Source organism: Amblyomma maculatum, chromosome 7, assembly GCF_055883805.1.
Source record: "Amblyomma maculatum isolate TAMU_Amacu chromosome 7, ASM5588380v1, whole genome shotgun sequence".
NCBI classification, from domain to species: Eukaryota; Metazoa; Arthropoda; class Arachnida; order Ixodida; family Ixodidae; genus Amblyomma; species Amblyomma maculatum.
The window spans coordinates 98,544,263-98,562,383 of NC_139350.1; the positions used below are offsets into that span (position 1 = coordinate 98,544,263).

An 18,121-nucleotide genomic window follows, 5' to 3' on the forward strand; every position below is an offset into this window, starting at 1 on the left:
TGTTAAGCGCTTCACTGCATCTTTTTCCCGCCAGAGAGCCCTACGAGGTGACACCGCTGTGATAAGGAAGCGTTAAAATTAAGGGTTTGAGAATAGGGGGAATGAGAATAGGAGGACCGTATGCATACGCGCATAGCGTTAGCAAAACGCGTCCACTTCCTCTGCATTTAGAATAGCGGCCACTTAACGTTGCGCGCATGCAGCGCCATGATGGCTTAAAAGAAAAACTTGCAGAAAAAATACATAATATACATGCTGCTCTGTTTTCATTACATTAATAAACACTAAGTATATCATTTTAAGTTAAATATTAAACTCAAATACATGTGCAAAGTAAAGCATTTTTTCTTCTTTTGAACTTTTAAACAGAGTCGGAACAGGCCGAGACTATCCACGCTGGGAATCGGCGCTAGCCGCTTCTTGCGTTAATCTGTGCAAGTCTGTGCGTTCGCATTGCCGTCTGCAGTCTTCTGTAAGCACACTTTTTGTGGCTTTCAAACGATGCCCAAGTTTAGGCGATCTGAGGCTGATTTACTTTGCGACCAGCTGTTCTATCTGGACATCGGCTGGAATGATTTAGAGGACCTCTTTCTCCGGCATCGGTAGCCCGCGCTGCGACGCTGTGCCTCGCACAACGGATTCCTGGACGTAGATTGTCTGGACAAAGCGTCGTTTCGGCGGATGTTTCGTTTCGACAAGGAGAATTTTGGCGCAATGAAGACCTCGCTGCTTGTGCCCGATACCATCCTCAGTAGCCACGGCATCAAGGTGTCTGGTGAAGAAGCGTTGCTCATGGGCCTACGCTGGTTAGCATACACAAATAGGTGGTAGTCCATCTTCGGCCGGCATTCCTCGGCAATGTCGAGCATTGTGTCCTCCCTAATCGGCCACTTGAAACTACCTTCCATCATCTTCTGGACCTGAGGAGGCACGATTAGCTGCAACCGGCGGACTTGGCTCGTTTTTCTGAGGTGCGTACACGTCAAGAAAGACGAGTTTCACTCCGCAGCCGAGTAGAAAAAAAATGTTCTTGCTGCTTTTTGATATCGCATACCACTGCATAATAGTAGACAGCATCTGCTGATAAATAGGTGTAAAGTGCACATTGTGTGTCTCAAATCGTAATGGAAACAATCATTACTTTACGGACTTATAACTCGCACGATAGTCCGAAAGCAATGTTTTCGGATTGTTGCATACCAGTGACAGCACGAAAGAGTTTCTCATACGCACACAAAAAAAAGGAATGTTCTGTTTTCATTGCAGACAGTCCATCGCAGTAGTGCCCCTCTCACCAACGGTTGGGGGGTTTGTGGATGGTACTGCCAGACCCATCTGCAGGCTTGCCACAAATCATAAAATCTATTTTTCTGGACATAAACAACTGCATGTCGTTAAATATCAGGCCATTATATGTACAAATGGCATTGTGTGCGACCTGGATGGACCTTACCCTGGGCACAGGCATGGTGCTGCTGAGTGGGCGGATCCAAGTTTCCGACATTATAAATTTATATATACTCAGATGCGAGGTATATCACAGCTTGCAACAAATTTGAGCATTACTGAGAAAAATTTATTTTTAAGCAGTAACAAAACCTAGTCCGGTATTCATCGCACACCAGTGCACAGTGAAATAACCAAATTGCTGGTACGCTTATGTTATACCAATGTAGGAGTGTGCACTTAAAAAGGGCGTGTTGTACATATTTTGTGCACCAGTCTGCCACAGGCTGCGCTCGCAGGCTGTAAAGGCAGTCAGCTTTCTTCTTAGCAGCATTGACCTGTAAGTCCCTGTAATGGGTGGAATATATGAATTTTAAACATATACAAAAGGCAGCGGTTGCAGTAGTAGAGAACACAACAGGAAATGCGCGTTCCTTGAAAGTGTCAGCTAAATAACAACTCTAGCAATGCTTGATGACAGGTCTGCATATTAACGCGATAGTGTTAAAGGTTCCATTGTTCAGAAAATCTGGCGTCGGTGTTGTTGGCGTTACGAGTGAAAAACCACAGGCAAGGTTTTTGGCAGGTATTGGCAGATAGTGTGGTCATGCATTGACTGGACGTTGGGTTGTGTAATGTCACAAGACCACACGACATGGGCCAGTTGGCAGACACTGCCATCTCGGGTTTCACCTTCAAGATAGAAGGGGGAGATCAGAATTCAGCCTCCCAAGAATCTTGGAGTAGATATGTTACCCTTGGCCACGCAGGCATATTTTTACGGCTTGGTTAAATCAGCAACGTTCTTTTTTTCAGGGCTAGTGAGTTCATGTTTTCTAAGTCGAATTCTTCTTAGCCTGACATATAAGGGGGACAAGACATAGCGCCTTTCTTGTCCCCTTATGTGTTGCGCTAAAAAGAATTCCACTTTGAGAGATTGGCTAAAATGGGAATTTATATTTGTAGGGCTGCTTGATTTGGCTACAGTTTCTGCACTAGATCGCGAAAGTGTCGTGCCGGTGCCGAGCCAGTTCTTGCGACGCGTGCAGCCTGGCAATAGCACCGTCGGTGGAGCGGCCAAATAGAATGAAAAGTTCTGAGACGGTAGTCTTCTCTAGGTGTGTGTGTTTGTGAAGATTCTCATAGTTCTCTTGAATGCTGTGCATTTGCGCAGAATGACGCAACTCGCTTGTCACCAGCCATAGAAAACTTATCAATTCCAAAAGTGGTAAGTCAAGAATTTGACTCCAGCCTTTCTGTTACGTTGTGTAGTGGTGCAGGCCGGCCGACACTGAGTCTTGAACTTGGAATTCAAGGTTATTGAGACTTTTATTGAGGCTGTCACTGTTTAATTCGCACTCAGTGCTGGTGGGCGGTGGCCGCGGAGTGATTGTGACAGCCTGTGGCATGGGCATACTGAACAGGTGAAGGCATGGGCTAACTGCACGATGATCTCAGAACCAGCCACTACGTTAAGCAAAGATGTAGCGCAAGCTGCCACATGCTGAATGCTCAAGCATTCAGAAAAAAAGGAATGTGTCTCTACCGAGTCATGGCCTGTAAAGTTAACTGCGATGGCCAGTAAAGTTAACATTGCACAATTTTAACTTATGCCGTTCACAATTGTGCTTGAAATAATGTGGTGCAACTTTATGCATGTAGTGGTTATGGTGCACGTGCCCAAGCAGCACGCCGTCAGTGGACCGCCAATGGTCCAATATTGGGATATATTGGTACCAATATTGGTCAATATTGGAGTCTGATTGGGGCGCACAAAGAGCCAAAATATATGCCAACCAATTTGATTGGCTCTCCTATCAAAACCAGTATTGGCATACTACCTCGTTTACTGGCATTCAACGGCACTCAGTGGCTACTCAATATCTTCCACCCAAGCTCACTCAATGGTTGTTATATCACGGCCATCCCGCCAAGCTCACTGGCCATCCAATATCTTGTATCCATGCTTATTCACTGGATATTGGCAGCTGGCATCCAGCCAGATTTATTGGTACCCAATATTTCCAATTGAGTCTTGCCCACTGGTTTTGCATTACTGGCATCCAGCCAGACCAATTGGCAATCCGGCACCACGGCTAGTTGCTTTACCGTGCTATGGCTAATAGGCAACTACAAAGCCATCCCCTACTTATGCAGTGCAGATATTTTTCATGCAGCTTTTTATTTAAATAAAGCATGCTGAGAATATCCATGCACAGAAAATAGTACAGCTGAAAGGTTCACTGCATGGTGATTTATTAGGTGTGCGTGTGTTACAGGGCATGGAAATATTTAGGCAGAACTCTTAGACTTCAGTGCTCCTCCTGTTTTTGCGTCCCTTGGCAAGGTGTTCTCAGGTTTCAGGTTGGAGGAAGGCGCTGAGTTCATCGCAGCTTCTTTTGTGGTCGGTTGTTGGGGCAGCAGCTCCATGCAGCCTTTAAAGATATGGACTTGAGCAGCGTGCATAACAATGTATTTCCTTTCGCAGATGGCACATGGAAATAAAAGCAACATTCATAAATCCCATTAAGACAGAAAACTTTTGGAAACTGGAAGTACAGCTAGACCGTGGAGTAAAAATGCAAAATAAAGCACTACCTGTTGGTCCTCAGGCAACTTTCTTGTCTGGTTTACTCAGGTTGAAATAAGCTGCATGCTCAGTGAGGCCAGCCATAATAACTTGGTTACATTGGTTGCGACATCTGGCAGTGCACGGCTTCTCATGTGGATGTATTGTTGATGCTGGAAACATAAACCAAAATTATATTTGCCGCTATCTATTCGTTAAACGGTAGTCAGTGCTTGCCCCCTTGTACTTGTAGTGCCTTTGTGATCGAACACCTGTAGAAGAAAGACGTCGTCATAACTGGAAGCTTCAAATCAATAGCTTTCTTTTGAATAGTTTTCTTAGGATAGATTGCCACAAGAACTAAAAAGAAACTACAAAGGAAAAACAGACGCAAAAAATGGCAGTCGCACTCCGACCGCGGCTGCTAAATTTAGTGTGTACAGCATCATTACTGCAAACAGAACGTTTTAAAAGTTGTCAAAGCTGCAGCCAAAACAACGTACAACACAGATGCTTTGGGGTTTGTATGATACACTCAAACTGAAAAAATAAAAAAAATCCGTAGTTTAGCTTCACGTTTGTTGTGGGAACATGTTTGTACGTGTGGTAAAGTATAAGAACTATGGTAGCAACTGTAAATAACCTATTTTAAGTGGCTATTTTATGACACTTGTACTACTCGGGATTAGCGCAGGAGAAAGATCAAACACGTAAATAAGCTGCGCGTCGTTTAGACCATTTCAATAGCGCATACATAACGCAAATTACAAGATTAAATATTTGCTCGCAACTAAAAATCATGTCCCAGAAAGCTCAACTTAACTCTGAGTTTTGAATATAGTATGTAAAAGAAACTGATCACTTCAGACACACAACACACGCGCGATGAAGTTGTAACCTTAAAATCACACAAAACATGCGTCATGTTTTACAGGACCACGTTTTTCTTTTGCAATACAAATTGGCCACCTCTGCGCCGCAAATTTAGTCATTATGACCAGAGTTTATGCCTATAAAATAGTGCGCTGAAAATACAGTTCAGAACTGACTGGCGTGGTGCGGTCGAAATAAATGACTTACCGTTCTCGCAAGCATATCGGTTACTGACTTGATGACTAAGGCTAACAACATACTGCACTAAATCATGCAAAAAAAAAAGTATCTTACCATACGGCTAGCGCAGATTCGCAGACCTCAGTTGCAACAATCTAAAATGAATGTTGCCACGCAACGTACATCCCGGGGATTTGATGCTTTATACACCTGGTAAGAAAAAGTAGCGACCTTACCAGGAGACAAAGCAAGAAGTAATCTCAGAGAGCTCAGTTATGAACAAGCAACTTAAAATGCTGGTGGTACTCACAGATATCCTCTTTCAAGCATGGCCATTGAAACGAATCGGAACTTTCACAAGGCTTGGTTTTTCGGTTCTGCTGTCCAAAGCTGCGGGAGCTCGAGCAGCTCGAGCGGGTGGGGATTATGTGGCCGACCAGACGCCTCCGAATGAGCCGCTTGTGTTGAGTTTCGAGGCACGGTTGGAAGGGGGCAGAAAGATCGTTGTGTTTCTCTCTTTTTTTTTTGCTTGAGATCTGTCGAAAGAGTAGGCATAAAGCTCGAAAGGGGGTGAGAGAAATGAAAGAGGTCTCAGTCCCGCAGGACCGCGTGAGCCCAGAAGGCTGCCGGCCAGGAACGTTGGCGGGAAGGAAGGGAAGAGTGAGGGGGAATAGAGGGGGGGCATTGTGAGAACGCCTACCTAGCCCGGAGGAAAGAGAGGGCAGTGAAGGTCGCTGCCCTTCCGCGATGACTGCTTCACGGGGAGAAAATGCTACAAGGCGGGAAGTTGAAAGCGGTTTGGAGAATTGCTTTAGTCAAGGCCCTCGGGTGGAGAGGCGACGAAAGGACGACCGAATGGAAACCATGTGTTCTTTGCGCCAAGAGTGTGAGGAGGAATGCGAAGAGTTTTGCCCTTGGCTTCGCTAAAACAACGAGGAGTGCTTTCGGAGCTCTTTGGTCGCCTCGACTGTTGGCTCGGTAACATTTTCAGTGGAGTGATAATTTCGCTATATTTTTTGTTAATGCAAAATACGTTTTACCTCGGTGTTTCAAATAATAATCACATATGTAAAACAATCTTCAGCTTTCACGGAATCGTCCTCGGTTCGAACAAATGGACATATTTTTTTATTAAAGATGGCACACAGGTCGCTGTTCATGACGGAGTGCTCTTGAAACGTCATCACGCGCTACTGAGCGATACAACAGCCCGTATACTTGCTGTATTCATATTAAAGAAAAGAAAAACGAAAACGACCGTAACTACGGGTACTTCAATGTTAAAAATTCTCATGTTATTAATTTTTTTTTCAAATCAGGCCGAAATTTAGAGCAAGAAAAAATCCGCGTAGAACTAAGCGTCGGCATATAAAGCAGCAAGAAATACAAAATACTCGACGAGCTAAGATCTGCAGAACTAAATTGGCAGTAAAGAAAAAATAGAAAGAAAGCAAATGTCAACATTGAAACTATATCTACGAACTTGGGACAAGGTAGTCCTCAGAAAGAAGCGCGGTATAATCATCTTTCAGCCCGCGGAAGCAGCGCTTGTGAAAGCGCCAGAATATTTCACAAAGGAACCCTAATTCTCAATCATGTGTTAAATTCTTCGAGAGTGGTGTTCTCTAAAAATGCCCCAAAACGGCTAAAGTAACGCACTCGCATTACTTTTAATATATATGAATTGCTATTAGTTGCGTGGTTGACACGATGGAATAGAATTATTTAGTTCTCTGAAGGGAAACGCTTTCGGTGCGGTGATTATATGGTTGGATAATTAGGCAATGAATGTTTGAAGAATAGTTTCTGAACAATGCTTAGAAGAACGCTGTGGTCAAATGCATCATTGTTAGCCATATATTACAGCTTTCGAACAAAAATAACTTCCGGAAAAATAATCGTTATTATGCAATTTCAATTTTGTTACCATATATGCTGGCGACACATGAGCGCGCATTCATTACACTGTAGGTAATTGCTTTAAATTTTTATATTTTTCCTTTGTTTTGCCCTATGCAGTGCTGATAATTTTTTTATTATCTTTTACATGTACACAACTTTTTGGCAGTGTGCGATATACGTCGCATTAGAATACGAACCATTCCAGGACAGTTCAGATTTCTTTTCTTGTCAAGTGAATTAGAGTATATGTTGCTTGTATTTTTTCTTTGAGCTGAAATATTTTAGGCGCTGCTGCACCGATGGCCAAAGTCGTTCAGTCTTTATCTGTCTGTTGTTGAAACCCACAGCAGAGCGCAAAAAAAGTACAGTGCAATTTTGTGTTTAGTAGATATTAGAACTCGAAGGCACTGTAAGCAGCCCAGCATATCTGTCTATAAGAACAGCTAGTACTGAGGCATGGTATAGTCGGTGCTTATGCTGAATGCCGGAAACAGCTAGCGTAATGGCGAATCATGCAATGCGTGTTTGATTGGCTAGTGCGATATCGATCTCTCGCACCTCTGCTATATCGCTTAAACATGTTGGGTTTCTTTCCATCACGTAAAAAAAAGGCGGAAATAATGATGCTACGCGGGCGTGTTTCCAATCATGGACAAACGTGTACAGGATGTGGATTCACCGGATATATTCGATCGTTTCTGTGTTTACTATCTAAACGTAACCCCTGGTGTTTGTTCAAGCGACACACACGTTCTGTTGCGTTCTTTGCATTTGAGTACCTTGCGTTTCTTGACTGCACAGGATTTTTTTCGCGGACACGCATCATTAAACTTTTGCTTGTCAGATCAGATGTGTGCTCGAGCGTGCGCGTATGCTTGTGCACTCGTATGCGTATAAATAGGCCCATGGAACGAAATCTCGTGCGCGAGAGTTGTGCGCGAGATGTGTTCGGGATCTGTGCATGGATATATCTGTGCATCATATCTGTGCATTGATGTGTCAATCACTTTCAATCATCCTGATTTGATGAGATCAGAAAAACAAATCGTCTCCACCAGGAATCGAATTCCTAGCCTAGTTAACGCTTTAATCAACTGCGCTAAACCCTGGATCGCGAAACTAGCACCATATATAATTCTCCTTGTCTACCGTGAGGATAGCGACGAGAATGACGCTGCAATTAGTGATAATGAGAATGATGGCAGTATCAATGGTAATGACGCTGCATTTAGTTGATAACGATAATGATATGTGATGCACCGTATGCAGTAGAATTAATCTCGCCTTCGCTAATTTCTGCAGTGTAGATTCCATGTGCTGTCAGAATTTTTTCAACACTTAGATTGGAACACTATCTGTGTTAGCTACGTCCACGCGTGATCGACATCCGGACCTCTAGTCTGCAGGAATCGTCTCGAAGATATTATATGAAGAATTTTACATAACAATTAATCGCGCCAAATTCGTAAATAAAACAGTTCTATGCCAAATATGTCAAGTATAATCGCAGGTCACGAAAAATGTATTCAGAAAAATATATTCTACATTTTCTGTGATGGGAACCTCTGTTCATTTTGTCTGGTCAGCTCAGTCAAACAATTTTAGGACAATCTATACATTAATCCCAATAAAAATTATATATATGGTGGGCCAAATTACGTATGGCGTATGAATATCTTCTACAGTTGAACGTAAACTGACGTCCGGGCCAGCGAAAAATTTAGTTCGGACGAAATTAGGCCAAAAACACTGTCATAATCGGATACATGCATTCGAAATGTCTGTGTCGGTCAGAGCTGCTTCTGCGGTTTTTTTAGCGCCGCCGCAGCCTGAAATGTGCAAAGGTGGCCAGCCATAAAAGCTCATTAGACATTATCGACCACTAGAAATCATGATATATACAATGTTGGGATGCCATCAAAACTGATGGAACAATACTGACATATCTATGTGAAGATATATGCAATGTTGACAAGCCATCCATATTGGCAGAACATTATTACCCAACCTATGCCATTAGGGTGCAATGCTGGCCAGCCATCACAGTCCATCGAACAATATTGAACAATATAATGCATATGTATACATTGTTGGCAGGCCGCCATGACAGGCGGGTCACTATTGACCAATATATGCCATGATTTATTTATTGCTGACAAGACAACCATAATGGTCGGACAATATTAACCTTTTTATGCCATTATATGTGCAATGCTGGCCAGCCATCAAACCTCATTAGGCAATATTGACCGCTATAATCCAAGATATATACAATGTTAGGATGCCGCCAAAGCTGGTGGGCAATATTGACAAATGTATGCCAAGATATATTCAATGTTGACAAGACAACCGCAATGGCTGCACAATATTAGCGAAGTTATGCCATGATATGTACAATGCTGGCCAGCCATCAAGGCTCATTAGACAATATCGACCACTAGAAACCAAGATATTACAATGTTGGGAAGCTGCCAAAGTTGGTTGGACATTATTAACCACTGTATACCTAGATATATTCAATATTGAGAAGCTGTTGTTATTGACCAGACAATATTTACCAAGTTATACTATGGTGTTAAGATATTGGCAAATCATTGCAGCTGGTTGGTCAATAATGACCAGGATGCCCCATTGTGATACAATAATGGCAAGCTGTTCAATATGAATGGGCATTATTGACCGCTCTTAGCCGGTTGAATGCCAATAACGAATATGGGTAAAGTTCACTGGGCCAATAATGGTTATGGTACACCGTGGCTGCACATTATTGGCAGCTCAATGGCACCATTGGGCCACTTGTGGGCCAGTAATCCCCAATCAATCCCCATCACTGGCCAATGAAATGTGCTGCCCGGGTGATGGCCTGCAATGGATAAATGGCTGAACTTCTAATATATATGTTCACATCCCATGAGCCGCTGCTATATATCAGCATTCAGTCGACTAAAAACTACTGCGGCTCTCTACGCTGCACAAGCTGCAGAGTGGGGTTTCATCATAGTCACTAACTCCTAAGGATGAAACCACGAATATCAAGTGCCATCACTCATCCATTTGAACTTTTTTTATTAGATTCTTATAGTGTCCTACACCTAAATGCAGATAATTAGACGTCTGGTAGGGGTTGTAGAGATTTTGTTCACACGCCTAACCATGGTAACGGCACTGAAATACATGGCCCCAGTCAGCACAAGCGCATTTCCCTCTTTCAATTGTCCAGATGAGTGTCCATATTAATGAGGCATAAATACATTGAAAACGTTTGGTCCTCAGAAAAATTGTCCATAATTAAAGTCGTGTATATTAACGGAGGTTGTATTAACAAAGCACGGCTGTAGTGAGTTTGCCAAATTCAAAAAATATTGAAGTCACGAAAAATAATTTGTTCACTGTATATTAAGCTGGTATATTTTTAAATGTATATCACTTACAGGGCTTCGTGCCAGGTTATGCAAAGATCCCTTTTCTCATTAACAAGGCCATACCCGCGCAGAAATAGAACGGCGTCTCTCATAAGTTGCTTTGGGACGTTAAACTCGATAAACCAAACCTAACCTTAAATTCTTGCTTGCTAATGCGCAACAACAGAAAGTGCTATATGTTAATTATTTCAAAACAGAAGCCTTCTGCAGAATGTTGTTTCTATTAGGCACCTATGTTGATGACAGGGAATGATATCCTAGCAGAATGCTTTTTCTCGTGATTCGAGCTCGCCCAATGAAAATCAAATCTGGGCACTTCGTTTCAACATTCCCCACATTTGTCACTCAAACACTGTGATTACTCAGTACTGTTTTGTAATTTGCAGGTATCCTGCACAACAGTGGGCTGTACGAAAAGTTGGATCTCGTCCAAGGTTCGATCTTCACAAACTATGGGGACCCTTCGTCCCTCTTTGTGCGGCCACATACAGGTGCTGCACTCAGCCAACAAAAGCTGTTTAACATTCCGATAAGCACTGTTTCAAGCCGTTGAGTGGGGGTTTGGGGAAACTGTAAATCAGTTTGCATTCTTGGATTATAAGAAGAATCAGAAGCTGCTACTTCAAAATTTGCCTCAAATGTATATAAGTGGCAACCATACTTGCCAATGCCACACATGCTTGTATGGCAGCCAAGCCAGTATGTTCTTTGGTTTGCGCCCGCAAACTTTGCAGGAGTATTTAAAGACAGCTACCTGAGCACTTGGAGTTCAATCAGCATATTGCAAGAAATCTCTTGCCTGCAATCCTGGCAGCAAGTAGTTCCTTTTAAAATGGCGCATTATTGCTGGAGGGTGTAAGAGCTGTTGGGAGCATGCACCCTCAATGCACAAGTTCAACTGTCCACTATTTCAACTAATCGCATACTCACTAATCTCCTTTGAACTTTTGAGAAAATGTGTTGTTGTGACGAGACTTTTTTGTATTGTGACGAGACTTGTTACACAAAGTATTCATTAAGGTCAAACCTAGCTAGAGCTTTTCTTTGGGCTTTAGGTTGTAATCTAATTATGCGCGTCAGTACTGCCCTTGGGATCTGCGCCATTCTTCTGGAGGTGTGTGGATGCTCTCAAAATAAACGTCATGAAAATATGATTGGCTGTATTTCCTGTGTTGGGACTCTCTTCAAAATCAAACTTGTTAGGGAAGTGTTTTTACTGTGGCATATCATTTTGCACCATGTGTTGCAGTTTCATTTCACATTGTGTTCTCTTGTGCTGTGTGTTCAGTGTGGAGTGGACACATGAGTGCTTAGTTTTTCATCCATTACCTTGAAATATATACCGGAAACTGTTGGAAAATCTTTGTGCTGCCTATGTCACAGTGCATGCTGACAAATTCATTTTGTGTACTCTGCATGGCTCAGGATTTCATTGTGTGTGAGCACCATAGGTTACCTCTCTTGCCTGATAGCAGAGAACCTCATAGTGAATGCATTTTCATCATTTGAGCACCGTACCACTGTAAATGAAACTTGCCACCACCAGAAAGTTCCGGCCTACTGTGCATTGGTCATTGGGCATTTACAGCTTTCACGTTAGCTTGCCTCTAGCATTCGCCAATTTGCAGCTGGTAACATTGTTTGCCAGGGGACCATGCAGTTGCTTGTGCAGTAAATGTATACAAAATGTAATTGTATATGCTGCGCAAACTTTGCAAGGCGTCAAATTGTGAGTGAGAAGCCATGCGATAGCTAAGTTCTGCAACGCTCGCGCGCCTCTCTCTGTGCTCATAAACGTGGCCGATAGGATTTTAATTGACAGTAAAATATCATCAGCTGGTTGCTCGAGCCACTTAAAGCCAATGACGATTCCCCCTCCCTTAAAAAAAGAAAAAGCAGCTATGAAGAAAAAAACACACATAGAAAGAGTGCTATTAATTAACACTCCGTGTTTCCACGTAGTCTCCCTCCCAAGCACAGACCGAGCCCAGTGCTGCTTAATTTCACTGATCGGACGAGGACCAGCATATTCCGCATCGTATGGCCAATGGCAAGAAACAACCTTTTCGAGAGCCGTATGTGTTGGATTTGCCACCTCTGTGATTACAGATATTTCGGTAGCTTTGTCGCTGCGTGCTTGCAGCTTTGTGATCGAAAATTATAGCGGCTGTGAGGTAGCTCATCCGCAAGTAATGTCTCAGGTACGCTCGTATGAGCACACCGCAGAGCTGATAAAGTGGCTTGATATTGTGTTTTGAAGGAACAGCATACACAACGGCCTTTTAAAAATACCCCTGTGGTCTGATTTTGTATTTTGGCTCAAATAGAGCTGGTCCATTCACCATGAATTTCAGATACAACAAACGCAATCCACGTGACTGTCAGATTCTCATCAGCTCGATTATATTTAGAGTCGCCACTCATTCGAGTAGTTTCTGGCTACCTCATACGCGATTTCATCGTCATTGCTGTCCTTATTAATGTCACAAAACTACATTGATACTATCGGAGGTGTACATAGTCACAGCGTTCATTTTTTGAACAGTCTCCATACTAACATAGTGTGACGATCCCTCCCATGTGTCCCCGCCAGAGCGTCTCCTCTACGGCAGCCGAACCGGTCTGCGTGGGGGAAGAAGCGGGAAGGGAAAGAGTGAATAAACGCTCTCCCCGCGTACAGCGAGGAGGGCCAGTTTGTCTCCCGCTAGCAATGTGTACAGTCTCCTTTCTGGGCGCCTCATCCCGCGCCCTTCTCAGGGCACGTTGGTGACCCGGGCATAGACGTCTTTCGGGCTCGGCCCCTAACAACCCCATAGCACATAGCATATAGCTGCATTAAAATGGTGAGTTCATCTCGAAGGCTTAATCTTATTCTTTCGTATTTACAGTGTTTATATTACCTAGGCTTGTATGGCAGCTTGTATTATGCGCGTCAGTACTGCCCTTGATTTGCGCCATTCTTCTGGAGGTGTGTGGATGCTCTCAAAATAAACGTCATGAAAATATGATTGGCTGTATTTGCTGTATTGGGACTCTCTTCAAAATCAAACTTGTTTCGCATTCAATAAGGAAGCATGCATTAGGGAAGTGTTCAGCAAGAATAACTGGTGTCCGCACATAATCATTCAAACATATTGGCACATGGAATTGATGGGTACAAAAACAGTATTTTGTTTCCATGACTTATTCGTACCACATGACTGTGAATCCCTAAACATAGGCCCTGATTGACAGAAGCAGCTGAGCTTGCCGATTTTGTTGTTGATTATCTTTTCTGCTGCACAAAGACAGTGTGTATGAGTAATGTGTGTCGATGTTTCACTGATGAACACAGCAATTATGGCGTGTGGAAGGAAGCAGTTGTGCAAAATATGAGAGAGACTCTTTAATGGAAAAACAGAGAATTTTGCCGGCGTTTAGATTTCGCTGGCATGCTACTCTGTGTGGGTAGGGGAATTCGGGACGTAAAGATTGAAAAAAGAATGGTGAGGGAAATAATAGAATTGAAGGGGGAAATAAAACACGGCCACTAAATACGTGGTAAGGTGCTTCGCGGAGTAATGATATAAAATCAAATAATGAAATGCCTGATCCGACAAATGTGCTTATAGAGTTCACAGCTTGCAAAATGCCTGAGGGAAACATGCGAGGTAAATTTAGAGTTTGTCAAGGAGTCCAATGTCTTTCAAATATGTAAATAAAAAGTTCATCGCGAGTCTCTGTTGCCTAGGGCAGGCTAAGGGACCTAAAACACTGTTCATTGTTAAAGGCAGTGGGGAGAGCTTCTCCATGCTGTGTTCACAGTTTGTACGCTCGTCAGCGTACGCAGTGCACTCAAGTAGGATATGTTCCACAGTTTCAATCGAGCCACAGTTGTCACAATACGGGCTGTTCATTTCACCGGAACGGTAGCGCAATACATTTGTGTATGCACAGTTTAGACGAAGTCAGTGGTAAAGAGTTTCTAGTTGGCCAGGATATTTTGGAGGAAGTCTTGATTTTAGATGTGGGTCAGTAGAATATAGAAATTGGTAGTGATGCGTCGGCAAGCTCCAAAGTCGATACTTTGTTTCGGAAGCAAATTTTTTAGCCAGTTGGGATGCATCAGATTTCGTGAAGGTCCCAATGTATCTTTGATGTTGGTGGCCTTCGCGAGCCGCTTCATCTGGTTTTTCATTGGCTTTAATGCCACACTGAGCTGGTATCCACTGAAATGTTATGCAGTGGCCTGCGGCATAGCCAAATGATGAAGATACCCGATGTCAAGGGAAACAGGATGATGATTGTTTTTCTTCAGCAGGTTATTCAGGATTCGCAGAGCTGCTTTGGAATCAGTGATGATAACCCATCTTCTGGGAGTTTGGAGCCGGATATAGGAGAGTGCTTCTTTAATGCCATGGAGCTCAGCTGTCGTAAATGATGTCTTCCGCTGCAGCCGGTAAGACAGGACATTGTTTGTTTAGGGTACATAAAGGCCACAGGATGAAGTCTCTTGAGCAGTTGAACCGTCGGTGAATATGTGGGTGTGCTGCGTATATTCCTTGACTATGTAGGCGAGAGCGGCTTGCACAAGTGCTGCCTGTGGCATGCGGCTTTTCGTATCCACGCCAGGAACAGACATATTCACCTTTAAAGACGATAGTGTCCATTGACGAAAGGTGACAGGCAGTAAACTATGTGGCTGAATAATAGTAGGGAGGGGCAGAAACTGTAATGCTTGCCCAAAGCCAGAGTTGCTGTGAGTTTGGTGGACACGATGCAAGAAATGCTTCTTCCCTTGGTGGACATATCGGAGATGGGTGCGCATCGTTTCTTGGGCGGCAATCACATCTAGCGGAAGGCATCCTGCTTCTGCAACTGTTCCTGATGCAGAGGATCCGTTTGGGAGTCCAAGGCATAACCGCAAGCAGTTGTTCCGTGCAGCCTCAAGAATCTTCTTGCTTGTTGGAGATAATCTTTGAAGTAACGGTAAATAGTAGCGTAGCGCTCCTTCAACGTACGCATTTTCAAGCAGAAAAATAGATCGATAGTTGCTGCCCCATCGTGTTCCCTCCATGAATCTGAAAACCTGTGATGCTGCAGTGATTATCTCATTGAGTTTTTTAATCTGAGGGGCCCAAGAGAGGTTACTGTAAATTATAACCCATAAGAACCGGTGTGATCGTACATAGGACAGTGACCGTCCACCCAGAAGGAGCGGGTATCGAGTCATTCTTTTTTTTTTGTAAGTGCCATAGCAACACTCTTTTCTGGTGAGAGCCGAAGACCTTGGGAAGCCAGGTACATTGAGATGTGCATTACCGCTCTCTGAAATCGTTGCTGCGTTGTATAACGCGAACGTGATGCACTCCAGATGCAAATATCATCTGCAAAAATTGTAATGCGTACTCCACGGGGAAGGTTTCTTGTTATGTGTATAAGGGCAATATTGAACAGGAGAGGGCTGAGCACAGCTCCCTGAGGTATGCCCCTCTTCACAGCATAAAAGGAAGTTTGACCATGTGGAGTGCTCATAAAAATTTGCCGCTTTTGTAGATAGTGTCCAATCCAGTTGTAAAGCTTTCCTCCGAGGCCAAGGCTGGCCAAGGCTGCGAGAATTGCATGATGAAATACAGAGTCAAAAGCAGCCTTGATGTCAAGGAAAGCGGCTGTCGGGATGTATCCAGCATGAAGGTACTCTTCAAGTGATGAGACAAGGGAAATAACACTATCAGTCGCAGACCTATGCTGGCGAAACCCGTTCATTTCTTGAGGATATTCAATTCTGTTTTCGAGGAACCAGGTGACGCGTTTGGAGATCATTCGCTCCATAAGCTCACCGACGCAGCTCAGTGGGGCGATGGGTCGGAAGGATGCAAAACTTGTTGGCTGTTTAGAAGGTTTCAAAACGGGCACAATTTTCGTCAACTTCCATTCCGTTGGGACTTCACCAGACACCCAGGAAGAGTTGTAGGAGTCGACGGCGGGAATTGTGAGGTAACTTTGCGATTGCGTCATAGGTCACTTCATCATGGCCCGGAGACATCCGTCTGTTTAATTCTGCGATAGCTGTGGTTAGCTCCTCAATAGTGAAAGGTAGGTCCATCGCTGACACTGCCGCCGGGGGGATGTTTGACAGACCATCTGTGGAGTGTGTGGAAGTCACTGACCCTGCGAACAGTCGTCTGGAGTATTCTTCTGGGACTTCTTTAATGGATTTTCGTTCATGCAGAAATAGTGCTGTTAAAGGGTAAAGCTGTTGAGTGGGCGTGCCCATACCGCGAACTATCCGCCAAATTTTGGCTACTGATTGGCGCACGTCGAGTGTAGAACAAAAGTCACGCCATCTTTGCCGACTAAGCTTATCCAGGTAGCGTCGAATGTGACGTTGTGTGTGTCGGCAGGCACGAAGATCTTCAATGTTTTTTGTGCGCTTAGTTTTCCTTTCAGCTCGTCTGCGAATAGCGCGCAGCGTTCGGAATGTCTCATCATTTTTGGGTAAGCTATCGCTATTAGTTGTGATTCGCGTGCTTTCTCTCAGGCACAAACCAATTGTCGATATTAGTTCCTCATGTCGAGTTGCGGAAGTAATTCCTCTGCTTGCAGCATCTTTGTACATATCCCAGTCTGTAGATTTTATAAGAAATTTCTTTGACGCCATCTGCGCACTGACAGCCGATATGAGAATTGGGTAATGGTCACTTCCACGTGTTTCCAGATTGGTGCGCCAGCCAAAGTTGTGGGCAGCCGAACTCGTCACAAAGGTCACATCAGGGCTGCTGGAAGTCGTCAGGCCTCGGAGATAGGTTATGCTGCCGTCATTTAGCGGTTCAATTAAATGTTTTGCCAGAAGTTCTGCAAGCTTGGTACCTCGGGCACATGTGTGTGAGCTTCCCCAAATTTCATTGTGAGCGTTGAAGTCTCCGCAAATAATATGTGGAGTGGGCGTCCTTGTTATCAAATTTTCAAGCCTCGAGGTATCGATTGGCCTGCCTGGCTCAAGATATACTGCAATAAGAGTGTACTCTTGTCTCCCAATTACTGTTATGGCGCACACATATTCGTTATCATTGTGAGGCGGAACTTCGACCAAGGAGGCCGGGATATCCTTGCGAAAGCCTACCAGCAATCTGCTGACGTCATCTAGTCGTCTTGAATTATGAAAATAGTATCCGCGTAGTCTAAAAGGTTCCTCCACGCGCGATTCAGAGATGACTGAAAGGGAAGTGGTACGCTCGCACAAGTTGCCGAAAATCAGTTTCGAGCGTAAACCACGAGCGTTCCGCTGGAAAATAGTGCATGTGCGATATATATAGTGGATGGTTAGCTGTGGTGAAGCTCTTCCTGTCAAAGCCATCATTACAGATGTGTGATATTACGCCCCTGCGGAGCGTAAGAGACCGACAGAAACGGCTCCATTGCTAGAACAGCTTCTACTTCTGGGAGTCCTTGTGACGAAGGGCTAGCGCGGAAAAATGTCTTGATGATGGCAAACTGCATCGGAATCAGTAGGCTTGTGATTTCTTGTTCGGTGCTTCCGCTTTTCTTCCTTTCGCTGATCTTGTTACACTGCGTTACCTTAGGCTGAGAGTTAGAAAGGTTGTTTGTCGGTCTTGTGCGAAGTGTCGCTGCTGCTTTGTTGGAGAGAAAAGCCAGCGGACTTTCTACGCTTCTTTTTGGCTGCAGCCGCGTACGTGTCATCACACGTTTTTCCATCATGTGATTTTCCATGTTGTGGTGACTGATTTTG

General features: G+C 43.9%; 1 pseudogene; it reads left to right on the forward strand.

Annotated features, from left to right (window-relative positions):
- Positions 1 to 501: 501 nt before the first annotated feature.
- LOC146184097 (uncharacterized) lies at positions 502 to 11,150 on the forward strand (annotated as a pseudogene).
- Positions 11,151 to 18,121: the final 6,971 nt, after the last annotated feature.